Source organism: Salmo salar, chromosome ssa01 (assembly GCF_905237065.1).
Source record: "Salmo salar chromosome ssa01, Ssal_v3.1, whole genome shotgun sequence".
NCBI classification, from domain to species: domain Eukaryota; kingdom Metazoa; phylum Chordata; class Actinopteri; order Salmoniformes; family Salmonidae; genus Salmo; species Salmo salar.
Genome location: NC_059442.1, coordinates 57,364,517 through 57,378,862, shown reverse-complemented (window position 1 = coordinate 57,378,862; position 14,346 = coordinate 57,364,517).

The following is a 14,346-nucleotide window of genomic DNA, read 5'->3' as shown; positions in this document are numbered from 1 at the left end:
ACTCATACTTTTACTAACGTACACATGCAACAACAGCTGAGGTAACTGCTGCTCCAAGTAATAACTTTAGTCTGACCTTTATGCGATTGTTCTACAGGGAGCTACTTGAGACTACCTGCCGCTTAGCCAACACCCTGAAGAGGCATGTTGTCAACAAGGGTGACCGGTTGGCCATCTACATGGCAGTGTCGCCCATCGCCGTGGCTGCCATGCTTACGTGTGCTCGTATTGGTGCTGTAGATGCGGTAGTGTTCGCTGGGTTCAGCTCAGAGGCCCTGGCTGGGAGGATTCAGGATGGTGAGTGATACTGGGCCTGGACTCATGTTTGACTGAGATGAACTCTTAATTTAAGCTTTACAAATGTTAGGTCAAGTCACACTAGCCAAGGTTGCCAACACTGTTCAACCATAATGGTTGGGACAGGCTGTCATTCTAGCTAGAAACCTTGGGCATGTCAATAGATCTCATGGTCCAGTTGGTAACCCAAGAATGCATTTCAAGGACGTTTGTGTTTTGTATACAGTTGCTGCCTCCATAAGACCAAACATAACACTTGGTTGACTGAGCATAAGGGCATTTCAATTGTGCATTCCTGCAGCTATTCAACATTTTGAGATTTTAGAGACTGTAATCATAAAAATCGGACACAATATTTAAGCTTTGCGCATTTAAATAAAGCTTAATCATGTTTAGATTTTACAGTAATTTCAGATTTTCTGTTTGAAGGCACAGGGTAAATGACTGATATTAAAACAGTCTTCGAAGTTCTCAGCACTCCCAGGTGAGTCATTATGCATAGGACATGTTCTTGGCCGTTGTAGCTGGGATACACCAGTCATTGTAACCAGTCATTGTAAGTCTCTTCTCCTTTTTTCCAAATTAACTCCAGTGGGAAACGGTCCTGTTTAACTCAAATGCTGCTAACATCATGAGATTAGACAAGGGTTTGTTAAATTTCAAGCTGAATTTTGCGGTCAGACAGAAACCAGGCCAATTAAGAAGGCCTGCAGATTAGGAAACGGACTGAAGGATTGGACAGACAACTAGGAGCAACATGTCACATCAAACATTTATAACATGTACAGTATATACCTCAAACAGAACCAATAGATAACAGCAATTAGGCCAATTGTTATAAGCTTCTTGCATTTTCTCAAAGTACTTCATATTCTCAATTGGACTGTATAGTGATGTCAGCACGGTCTCAGATCTCGCAGACTGTGTCCCCCATCTGCAGCCCAATGTAAAGCTGTGATCATGTGTAACCAAGGTGTGAGGGGAGGTCGGTTCATAGACATGAAACCTTCAGTAGATGCAGCAGTGAAGAACTGCCCCACTGTCCAACATGTGTTTGTGGCCCAGAGGACCACTAACCCAACATCCCCATGGGCAAATTAGACATCCCATTGGAGGAGGTAATAATTGTTTCTCACACTTTTTCTTGTGTCAGGAGGAGGTAATACTGAGTGTGAGTAGTTGGACAAGCCAGTAGCAGTCCTGTAAAGTGATCCGTTTGCATTGTAGTTTAGCTACACTCACAGACGTAATTAGCTAGGTTATTTCGATCAAATGGCTATCGAAATTGTGTTTTACTGGAATGAAGTAGCCTACCGGTAAGCTGCCGTCGGTGACTCTCATCATATAGGTAGGATACATGCTGATCGGGGCTTACATTTGATTTTATTTCTATTGTTCAGGTTCACCATTAGCAATGGTTTGGTAGTTATTCTTGAAATAAACAGTATGTATGGTCATTTTTAGATATACAAGGTAAAGTTGATCATTTCAAAACGAGGATAGAAATCACTTTTGCTACCGTCACTGCATGGTCGAAGTGGGAGAAGAAGAGAAGCTCACTCTGAGCAGTCAAAACCAGGGGTCTAAACCAGGGGAGTCAAACTTATTCTATGGAGAGCCTACTGTCTGCTGGTTTTGGGTTTGGGGTTTTTCCTTTCAATTAAGCCCTAGACAACCAGCTGTGGGGAGTTCCTTACTAATTAGTGACCTTCTTTAATCAATCAAGTACAAGGGAGGAGCGAAAACCTGCAGACACTCTGCCCTCCGTGGAATGAGTTTGACCCTTGTGGTCTAAACCATTTGATTATGAGATGGGGGTGAAATCCAAAGTTGTGCTACAGTATATATTCCTTGTCATATAGTATGCGGTATAGGCATTTCTCCAGTGTTGAGTGACTCGTTAACTGAGTTGATGACAAGTTAAGTCTTGGTTTACTACCTTGGGTTGTCAACTGAAGAGGTACTTCAGAGTGTTATCAGTTAATTGTTAAGGTTTGTTGTAAGCTATGTGGTGGTAGGACATCGGCCATTGCACTCTGTAGTTTTGGCATAATTGGAAATGTCCTGTTTTTCTCTCTGTGCCCGTATTAAGTGGGTTATAGAGACAGGAAGGATATACTTTATTTCCGATGAGTAATAACTATGTGTATGCGTGTAGTGTATGGCTTTGCCATGATGACTATCTGTCTCTGTCTCCTCAGGGCGATACTGGGAGACAGTGGAGTAACTTTGGATTTAAGCGGCTCTACGGTGCTGCCACTGCCACCAGGCTGCTGCTGAAGTACAGTATTAGGAGCGCTGAGTGAAAAAGCATGACAGGTCCTCCCTCAAAACCCTCGGCTCTGGTGCGCGAGGCCCCCTGCATCATAATCTGCCGCTTTAACCAATGTTGTCAAACTATCCAGCACAACTTATTATACTATCAACAGTTGATTCTACCAGATAGATTAAATGACTGATGAACTGTTCTGTATGTCATTTAGTTGCATAGATGCCAATCCAAATTCAAAGTTAATGGCTTTGCGTGTTATGGAAACTTGACTTGATTACAGTTGTTCCTGTCAGTGTTACAATGACATTAGCAAAAGATGTGTCTCTCAGTTCTTGGCTATAGCTATCAGCTTCACATTTATAGACCAAAATGACAATTAATCAAAACAGTTCGAAAAAATGTAATATCTTTATTATTAGTATCTTATAGCTGAAAACCCCATCAGTAAAAAGGCAGCCCAGATAATACAGCATTTATATGCCTAGAGTACATTTCACAATTTCATGAACTATCACTGAGTGTAACTGTACTGAACGGATCTTTCTTCATGCAGTGGGGGAGCCTATCAATCACGAGGCATGGTAATGATTCTACAACGTGGGGGAAAATGGAAGATGCCCTTTAGTGGATACATGGTGGCAGACAGGTAACCTCAGGGCTGCTGACTGTCTCGGCCCAGGTTGTCTGATGTGGTAAATGCTTCAGCTTTGATGGTCTCAGCTGAATGGGACATTATAAAATCTCCTCAGTCTTTTTAAACAGGCGTCGTAATTTGTAAAGTCTTTAAAGATTTTATTGCACTACCATAATGGAACGAGCATCATAATACAGTACATAACATGGCGCAAGGGCTTATCGAAATGCTTCTGAAAATCAGGTCAAGTTAGGTTTGTAGGAAGGAGTTCATGACTTTCCAAAAATCATGCATAAGCAAGCTTATTTTCTGCATTAAACAAATGCTAACATTAGTGCTGCTGTGTTGCAAGCTGCTGGAGGAGAAAGCTCTGCGTCTAGGGCACAACTTGATTTGCTGTGGTAGTTTCTGTGCTGATCTAGCCAGTAAGTCTGTCTGATACTGTTTATCAGTGGTTTAACACTAACTTCCGATTAGCACAAGGAACATCTGCATGCTCCACTGAAAATGAATTAAAATACCCCCCCCCCAACACCCCCAACAGACTTACCCCCTTCTCCCCGACTCCCCACACCCCCCAGTGGGCGAGTGGGGAGGGCCATGACCTAATTCCTCGAAAATCACTTTCTGGGGTTTTCTCCATGAGCATATGTGCAAAGTCTTTCGAGGGGGCCTGGAGAGTAGGGTTCTTCCAAAGGCTTAATAAGAAAATGAAGTGTAAATTTCTTGTCCAGTACTACAATTCCTTTTTTATTAAGCTGATTATCACATATTACTAATTTGCCATAGCCACAGGGGTTCCTTTCAATACATCCCACACCGCTCTTCCCCGTTAGGAAAATATAGACAATCTGTCGTGCAGCCAGACTTTGGTCAAATACAGTACATGTCAACTACTCTCCAATAAGTCAGCATCACATCCCTTTAACCCTGCTTATTGCACTTTTCCATGCACCTCCTGTCTCTCTCCCTGTCCCCACAGACGGTATGTGTGTGTATTGGCCATGAGGCCCTTCTTCGGCATTCAGAATTCTGCCTGTTCTCATGGAGGAGAAGGTGGCCTGTCTATGCTTTCTTGCATCTCTAGTTAGTCCCAGTCTTTTCATCTTTAGAACAGAGACAGATAGCTTTATGTCCACCAATCCCTCAGGCTTGACCCGATGTGACCCTGTGGTAGATGGGTCACACCCGCCTTACTTCCTTTCGCAATTAAAACTAGACAGCATATGCTTCCTTTTCCTTATTTAACAGATCTACAGGGCTTTGTTGGAGTGGAAATGTGACCTCCCCACTAAACATCCCCTCCACTTCTTTTGCTAGTCATTTCAGTAAATCTCCATGCACTGAATTTGTCTTAAAATCTAATTTTATTAGTCACAAACACATGGTTAGCAGATGTTATTGCGGGTGTAGCGAAATGCTTATGCTTCTAGATCCGACAGTGCAGCAGTATCTAACAGGTAATATCTAACAATTCCACAACAACCTAATATCTAACACATTCCACAACAAAACCTAATACACACAATCTAGTAAAGGAATGGGATAAGAATATATAACTATAAAATATATGGATGAGCAGTGACAGAGCAGCTAAGATGCAATAGATAGTAAAGTATATAGTATATACATATGAGATGAGTAATGTGAGATATGTAAACATTCTTAAAGTGGCATTATTAAAGTGACTAGTGTTCCATTTATTAAAGTGGCCAATGATATCAAGTCTGTAGGTAGGCAGCCGCCTCTCTGTGCTAGTGGTGGCTGTTTAACAATCTGATGGCCTTGAGATAGAAGCTGATTTTCAATCTCTCTGTCCCAGCTTTGATGCACCTGTGCTGACCTCGCCTTCTGGATGGAAGCGTGGGTGGTTATTGTCCTTGATGATCTTTTTTGCCTTCCTGTGACATCGGGTGGTGTAGGTGTCCTGGAGGGCAGGTAGTTTGCCCCTGGTGATGCGTTGTGCAGACCGCACCATCCTCTGGAGAGCCTTGCGGTTGTGGGCGGTGCCGTTGCCGTACCAGGCGGTGATACAGCCCAACAGGATGCTCTCGATTGTGCACCTGTAAAAGTTAGTGATGTCTGGTTTGCTTAATAGAAAGAATTTGAGATGATTTACAGCATTTACATTTTAGCAGATGCTCTTATCCAGAGCGACTTACAGTAGTGAATGCATACATTTCATACAATTTCATACATTTTTTTTTTTTTTGTGCTGGCCCCCCATGGGAATCGAACCCACAACCCTGGCGTTGCAAACACCATGCTCTACCAACTGAGCTACAGGGAAGGCTATTTACTTTTACCTTTGATACTTAAGTATATTTAAAACCAAATACTTTTAGACTTGTACTTAAGTAGTATTTTACTGGGTGACTCACTTTTACTTGAGTCATTTTCTAACAAGGTATTTTTACTTTTACTCAAGTATGACAATTGGGTACTTTTTCCATCACGACATGAATGGGTCAGGTATATGTTCAGTTGACTCACTAATAAAACACATTTCATGATTATGTTAAAGAGTCACTGTTCTGTTGTTTCCTGCATGGTTGTCTTCTGTCCTTTAGGATGAACACCCAGCAGTTCCTGGGACTGCTGTGATTGGCAATTCCCATGATATCAAAGGAGAGGGTAAGAATACAAATACACACATACAAATGCAAAACCTCTCTATCATCCCACATTAACACACACAAAATATATTTTTAAACATTATGTAATGCGAATTGGGGATTTCTGAAGCTTCGAAATGGCTTCTAAACCGTTGAATCACGGTACAATGCAACCATGAAATGGAGAGCTTCTTAGCTTTGAGTCAACTGACCAGGATGCATCACTCCTTGGCCATGATAGAGATTCTTAGACTCTAGAGACTCCCCCTGGTTTATCTTTCTCTTCCAGTCCTGTTTGCTATCGTGAACGTTACAGACTGTTCACCTTGTCCTTATAGTCACTGTTTTCCTTCAGTGGAACAATAGGCACTATTCTCAGCTGTGTCAATACTGGTGTAATCTCCTCTAAACTATAGGGGCAAAACCAACAGTATCTTAGTATGGTTTGTCACTGAGGTTAATGATCAACCCTGAGAAAGCCCATAGCAGTTTCCTCTTGGTAAACTCTTGACACTCAGCACCACTGTGTGGCTATAAAGGGGAATAACAAGGAATATGAGGCAGACTGAACATGAATTTAAAGGGCAATTCCACCACTTTTCATTATATTCATATTCATTATCTTTAGCACCAAACCAGTGTCTACATGTGTGAAAACAGTGTGTTTCTGTGGTTAAATACACAATAAGGTCCTAAAAAATGCTTCTCTGTGACATCACAGGGTAGGATTAAAAGTTTTGTTTTTACAATGATTTTCAAAACCTGCAACAAGTTTCTAGTCAGAGTGAAGGCATTTATTTTGCTTCCCACGTTACCGTGAATCTCATTGTGTTTGAAAATCACATTTTTTGTTGATGTCATCAGGTATAACTTTTTAGCTTCATATTCTACAAAATATAGAAATGCACAATTTTCATATATGTACACTACATGACCAAATGTATGTGGACACCTGCTCCTCGAACATCTCATTCCAAAATCATGGAGTTCGTACTGCTTTGATGCTATAACAGCCTCCACTCTTGTTGGAAGGCTTTCCACTAGATGTTGTAACATTGCTGTGGGGACTTCCATTCAGCAACAAGAGTGTTAGTGAGGTCAGGCACTGATGTTGGGCAATTAGGCCTGGCTCGCAGTCGGCGGTCCAATTCCTTCTATACCTTCTATACCTACCAAGTTCTTCTACACCAATCTCGACAAACCATTTTTGTATGGACCTCGCTTTGTGCATGGGGGCATTGTCATGCTGAAACAGGAACTGTTGCCACAAATTTGGAATCACAGAATCGTCTAGAATGTCATTGTATGCTGCAGCATTCTGGCTACCCGGATAAAGCACTAAATAAACTTCAGTTAGTGCTAAATTCGGCTGCTAGAATCCTGACTAGAACCAAAAAATTTGATCATATTACTCCAGTGCTAGCCTCCCTACACTGGCTTCCTGTTAAGGCAAGGGCTGATTTCAAGGTTTTACTGCTAACCTACAAAGCATTACATGGGCTTGCTCCTACCTATCTCTCCGATGTGGTCCTGCCGTACATACCTACACGTATGCTACGGTCACAAGACGCAGGCCTCCTAATTGTCCCTAGAATTTCTAAGCAAACAGCTGGAGGCAGGGCTTTCTCCTATAGAGCTCCATTTTTATGGAATGGTCTGCCTACCCATGTGAGAGACGCAGACTCGGTCTCAACCTTTAAGTCTTTATTGAAGACTCATCTCTTCAGTAGGTCCTATGATTGAGTGTAGTCTGGCCCAGGAGTGTGAAGGTGAACGGAAAGGCACTGGAGCAACAAACCGCCCTTGCTGTCTCTGCCTAGCCGGTTCCCCTCTCTCCACTGGGATTCTCTGCCTCTAACCCTATTACAGGGGCCGAGTCACTGGCTTACTGGTGCTCTTCCATGTCGTCCCTAGGAGGGGTGCGTCACTTGAGTGGGTTGAGTCACTGACATGGTCTTCCTGTCTGGGTTGGCACCCCCCTTGGGTTGTGCCGTGGCGGAGATCTTTGTGGGCTATACTCGACTTTGTCTCAGGATGGTAAGTTGGTGGTTGAAGATATCCCTCTAGTGGTGTGGGGGCTGTGCTTTGGCAAAGTGGGTGGGGTTATATCCTGCCTGTTTGGCCCTGTCCGGGGGTATCATCGGATGGGACCCCTCCTGTCTCAGCCTCCAGTATTTATGCTGCAGTAGTTTATGTGTCGGGGGGCTAGGGTCAGTCTGTTATATTTGGAGTATTTCTCCAGTGTCCTGTGTGAATTTAAGTATGCTCTCTCTAATTCTCTCTCTCGGGGGACCTGAGCCCTAGGACCATGCCTCAGGACTACCTGGCATGATAACTCCTTGCTGTCCCCGGTCCACCTGGCCATGCTGCTGTTTCAGTTTCAACTGTTCTGCCTGCGGCTATGGAACCCTGACCTGTTCACCGTGTGCTACCTGTGCTACCTGTCCCAGACCTGCTGTTTTCAACTCTCTAGAGACAGCAGGAGAGGTAGAGATGCTCTCAATGATTGGCTATGAAAAGCCAACTGACATTTACTCCTGAGGTGCTGACCTGTTGCACCCTCGACAACTACTGTGATTATTATTATTTGACCATGCTGGTAATTTATGAACATTTGAACATCTTGGCCATGTTCTGTTATAATCTCCACCCGTTATAATCTCCACAGCCAGAAGAGGACTGGCCACCCCTCATAGCCTGGTTCCTCTCTAGGTTTCTTCCTAGGTTTTGGTCTTTCTAGGGAGTTTTTCCTAGCCACCGAGCTTCTACACCTGTATTGCTTGCTGTTTGGGGTTTTAGGCTGGGTTTCTGTACAGCACTTTGAGATATCAGCTGATGTAAGAAGGGCTATATAAATAAATGTGATTTGATGATTAAGATCTCTTCACTGGAACTAAGGGACATAGCCCAAACCATGAAAAACAGCCCCAGACCATTATTCCTCCTCCACCAAACTTTAGTTGTCACTACGCATTGGGGCAGGTAGAGTTCTCCTGGCATCCACCAAACCCAGAATCGTCCGTCGGACTGCCAGAAGGTGAAGCGTGATTCATCACTCCAGAGAATGCGTTTCCACTGCTCCCGAGTCCAATGGTGGCGAGCTTTACACAACTCCAGCCAGCGCTTGGCATTGCGCATAGTGATCTTAGGCTTGTGTGTGGCTGCTTGGCCATGGAAACCCATGTCATGAAGCGATGAACAGTTATTGTGCTGACGTTGCTTCCAGAGGCAATTTGGAACTTAGTGAGTGTTGCAACCAAAGACTGACGATTTTATGAGCTTCAGCAATCGGCGGTCCCGTTCTGTGAGCTTGTGAGACCTACCACTTCTCGGCTGAGCCGTTGTTGCTCCTAGATGTTTCTACTTCGCAGTAACATCCCTTACAGTTGACCAGGGCAGCTCTAGCAGGGCAGAAATTTGACGAACTGACTTGTTGGAAAGGTGGAATCCTATGACAGTGCCACGTTGAAAGTCAGTTCTTCCGTACAGGCCATTCTACTGCCAATGTTTGCCTATGGAGATTGGATGCCTGCATGCTCGATTTTATACACCTGTCCGCAATGGGTGTGGCTTAAATAGTTTGAAGGGGTGGTCACATACTTTTGGCCATGTAGTGTATTTCCATGTTCAAATGTTATGATAAGCATTTTCGAAATACCATCAAAAACACTCTGGTAGGCCTACAGTATGATCAAAGAGCCATAGTAGCCTATTTGACCACTGTTAAAATTAACTTACCGTAAATTCTGGACTATAAGCCGCAACTTTTTTCCCAGGCTTTGAACCTCGCGGCTTAAACAATGACGCGGCTAATATATGGATTTTTCCCGCTTTCAATTTTATTTTTTATTTTTTTTAAACACATTCTGTGACGTGCTCAGTTTTTTGGCGGCATGAAGCTTTCATTAGACCAATGAAATTGACTCAGTGCAAAAAAGACAACTAAAGCTTACTGCTAATTTTTTATTTTTTGTTACAAGCCGTGTTTCGTTAAAGCCTATTTATTTTTGTTACAAGCCGTGTTTCGTTAAAGCCTGTGTAAAGTTAATTTGTTTCAATGTACCGGTAGGCACCTGCGGCTTATAGACATGTGCGGCTTATTTATGATCAAAATAATATTTTTTTTTAAATTCAGTGGGTGCGTTTAATAGTCCTGAAATTACGGTCGTTTTTCTCAATTGCTTAGACACAATTCCTGGAACAACTCACCATTCTCTCAAATCTTCACACACAATTTTAAAAACTCCCACACAATGGTACAAACATCTAACTTCTGGGTCCCAATTCAAACTTTGCCCACAGACAACACACATAAGACAAAAAAAATACAGACTACATGACTGTTTGTTACACACTGGAGGGATAAATTCAAAACACTGCTACCAAAATGTTTAGAATAGGTTTTCAGATAAATAATTTGGAACTTTGTAAAATCACAGCACTGACTATCCAGATAACCCTTTCAGGAACACCCCGGCGAGAGAAATTCAAAACAGTACTGTAATAAATACCTCTTACATTAGTGGATAAGGGAATACTACTGTATATGCTGTTTTGGTCAAAAACCTGACCTTTGAAATGTCACACTGACAAAACATGTAAGGAAGAGTCCATGCACAGTAAAATACCTAATTTCTAAAAGCTTTATTTCCAAATGCAGCAAATGTACAGGTTACTCAGCATCAGCGTTCTCATCTCACGTCTGGGTCAGGCCATAATATCTCATCAACGTCACATTATGTTTTCTCTTGCCAGGCAGTGTGGGAAAAATGCCTTTGAAAACCCTGGATAGACTCCACAGACGTCCACCATTGCCTCCAGGAGGTTTTGCTGTGTGTAGGCGTTGCGGTCATACACTCTCCACCGCCATACTGAGAAAGATTCCTCAATAGGATTCAAAAATGGGGAATATGCTGGCAAAAAAAGAACAGTGAACCTGGGGTGGTCACTGAACCAGGCATGAACCAGAGCAGCCAGATGGAAACTCACATTATCCCAACTGACAACATCTTGGGCTTGCTCTGGTTGCCCTGGCTCCCCTTCCTGTTGAAGAATGTTATTGTGCAGCTGATCTAGAAATAGGAGTTGTGCCGTGTTGTATGGACTCACTTTAACATGGCGGTGGAGGACACCACGATTGCTGATGGCTGCACATAGGGTGACGTTGCCTCCCCTCTGGCCAGGAACTTGTATGATGGCACGGTGACCAATGATGTAGCGCCCCCTTTTGCGCCTTTTTGTTAGGTTGAACCCTGCCTCGTCGATGAAGGTGTACTCCTGTGGGTCATCCACGGCATCCAGCTCAAAGATTCTCTACAGAAGTACAAAAACACAAATGTTACTCTACTACAAATACAGTACTGGTATGAAAGATTGTGTACTGCTGTTAATTGTAACATTTCTATACAGTACTGTATTTATATGCTGGAGAGATGGGCCATACTCTACATACTGTACAAATTCTGTATAGTATTGCAATTACCTGCACATATTGGAATCATTGCTCCTTAACTCTGAATTCCTTTCAAAAGGCACACGGTACATCTGCTTATGTGGTTCTTCTGAACGATCCGGTCAATGGTGGAAATGCTGATGCTATTATTTCCATGGAAGACTCCCTGGTCTTCAACTATATGGGTTTGAATTTCCCTCAAACGGATGGCATTATCGGCAATCACCATATTCCCCAGGGCAGTCTCCTGCTCAGCTGTGAGAAGTCTCCACCTAACCTCCATATTCCCCAGGGCAGTCTCCTGCTCAGCTGTGAGAAGTCTCCACCTACCTCTGCAAAAAGGAAATTTGACCATTACTGACCTATGGTCATCCATTACTGTGGTAAAAACGACACTGGGAACAAAGTGGAGATTCAGTCTATATGCACTACAACATTACATGTATCACAGTAACAAGGCAAATTACCGGTTTTCCCCTTCTGAAAGTACGGAAAATGGATGCAACTGTAACGGCTTAGGTTGTGTTGCACTAGCTGTCCAGCTTCTCTCAGTCCACCCATGTATGAGCACATGATGAACTAGGGTGGCACGGATTTCATCGGAGATTACTTGTCGTCATCGTCGTCGTCCTCTCGGTTGTCTTGCAACTTCGGCATGGTTTGGATCCATTGTTCCAAAGCACATGCCTCTAGGCACCTATTTATTGATCCTGCAATTCTGATTGGCGTGTTAACAATTGAGGCTTAGTGTTGCACCTGGAGAAAGGTGTGCGCTTTGAGTTTAGGTTGTGATGACTTGAGTTTATATTGAGAGCATGTGTTTGCTGAATGAATATATAGTACAATTACAGTTTTCCAAAATTGTTTACACACGTTTGCTGAACCTTTGGGCCATTTTCCCAAAACCACAAACCTCTAGCAGAAGCAAACAGTGCATTCGAAACTGTTCTTTCCAAAATGTTTTTTTTGCATAAAAAATGACACACTCGTCATATGACTAGATCAGTCTACCAACCAACACACTGATGTGCTCAACACTACTATGAATATCCCATCAGTAGGGTTATGCCTCTTGCATTTTCAGCGTTAAGGCAATCTTTCACAACCAACTAGTGTAACAATGTATACCTACTCAAATATACATAAACACAAATGCAATACAGTAACAAAAACATTGACTTCCAAATGCAGTATTTTTGAACACTTGTGTTTTGTACATAACACTTTCCATACCCAACAGGAGAAAACCAGGAAAAACATTCAGTAAGATAAAGGGTTTTCCATACAAACACATGCAGAATGTAAGAGACATTAGGCTGCATCCTGCCTCCTATTTTGGTCTGGCCACAGCATCTCATCTACATCAGAAGCGATGTTCTCCCTGGCTAAACAGCGGGGAAAGAATCTTCTGGAGCGACGGATCCAGCCGTCGAAAGCCCCCACATCAACTTCACCACATGCATCCTCCACTGCCTGGAGAAGAGGCATGCGTGCGAGGGGATGTTGGTCATACACCTTCCATCGCCATGCCGAAAAACTCTTCAATTGGGTTCAGGAATGGGGAATATGGTGGGAGGTATAGAACAATAAATTGTGGATGGTCGATGAACCAGTTGCAGACCAGAGCAGCCCGGTGGAAACTAACGATGTCCCAGATGACAACCTGGGCTGCTCTGGTCCACCCCTCTGCTCGGCTGGAATGAGGATGCCATGTGTGTCCAGGAATGTGATGCGAAGGGCGGTGTTGTAGGGACCAAGTTTGGCATGGTGATGGAGGACGCCTTGCTGGCTAACGGCTGCGCACATGGTGAAAGTCCCTTACTTGCACATATTCATAGCGCTGTTCTTTAACCCTCGGAGTTTCGCTCAAATGGCACCCTATAGACCAGTTTCGGTTGCGCTGTAATACACGGTCCAATGTAGACAAGCCTACCTGGTGAATGTTAATGAATATTGTGTGGTCTGCAATTGTGATTCTGGATTTCTCATAATCTAATGGTATGGTTTGTCACCACCATGTTCACAATATCGGTCTCCTGTTCTGGTGTGATCAGCCAGTGTCTTCCACCACGGCCTGGCCGTCTCTCAGTTCTGCAGAAGATCCACAAATATGATTGGTTACAGTAAACTAAAATATTTTTTCTTTCAATATGAAGTGACATTACTGTAACATTGCCCAACAAGCACGGAGTACCATAGGCCTACTGATATGTCAGAATGCAGTATACATACATAAAGATCATAGTGTAGATAGCAGGTAACTACCGGTTCTCATTTCTGAATGTACGGATGATAGATGCAACCGTGTAGCGGCTCAGGTTGGGCTGAACTCTGCCCAGCCGCCCTCATACTCAATCCATTGTTGAGCACATGGTCAACCAATGTAGCCCTGATCTCATCTGAGACAACTGTCCTTCCTTGTCCTCCTCTTCCTATTCCTCTCACTCCTTCACCTCTAGCTCTTGCTTCACCATTGACTTCCATTTTCCTCCAAAACAGGAGCGCACATCTGTGGCCCTTTATAGTGTTAAAGCTTTGATTTCTAAGTGAACAATTCAGCAACTAGTGTTTACACCTGTGAAGAGCGGGTGTTGCCAATTGGTGTATAGAACTTGGCATTGTGGTTGGCATTGCTTTCCAAAGGGATTTAAGAGATTTTAATTTGGAATGTTGTGCCTAATGTAGAGAACTGTGTGTAGTGTTTTGCAAAAAGTGTGACATAGAATTGAAAACTGAGTGTTAAGCAGGAATTGTGCTTGCAATTTTGCAGACTTGTTTTAGGGATTTGGTACATGAGTTTCAGGTTTCAGTGATTGCGTTTCAACGTCCCATTTTAGTGTGTAAACAATTGGGAAAAACTGTAATATGATCTCCTGCAGAATTAAGCATTAATTGTAGTAAAATGATAGGCTACACAAATATGCTACATTTTGACTTGGGGAAAGGATTGGAGAAATATGATTTCTCTCTTGCAGCACCTTGGGAGAAAGCGAATGCGCAGTTGGGAACTGCTTTATTATAAAAACTGATAAAATTATGCATCCAAGCCAAACTGAAATCTTATCAGAAACACGTT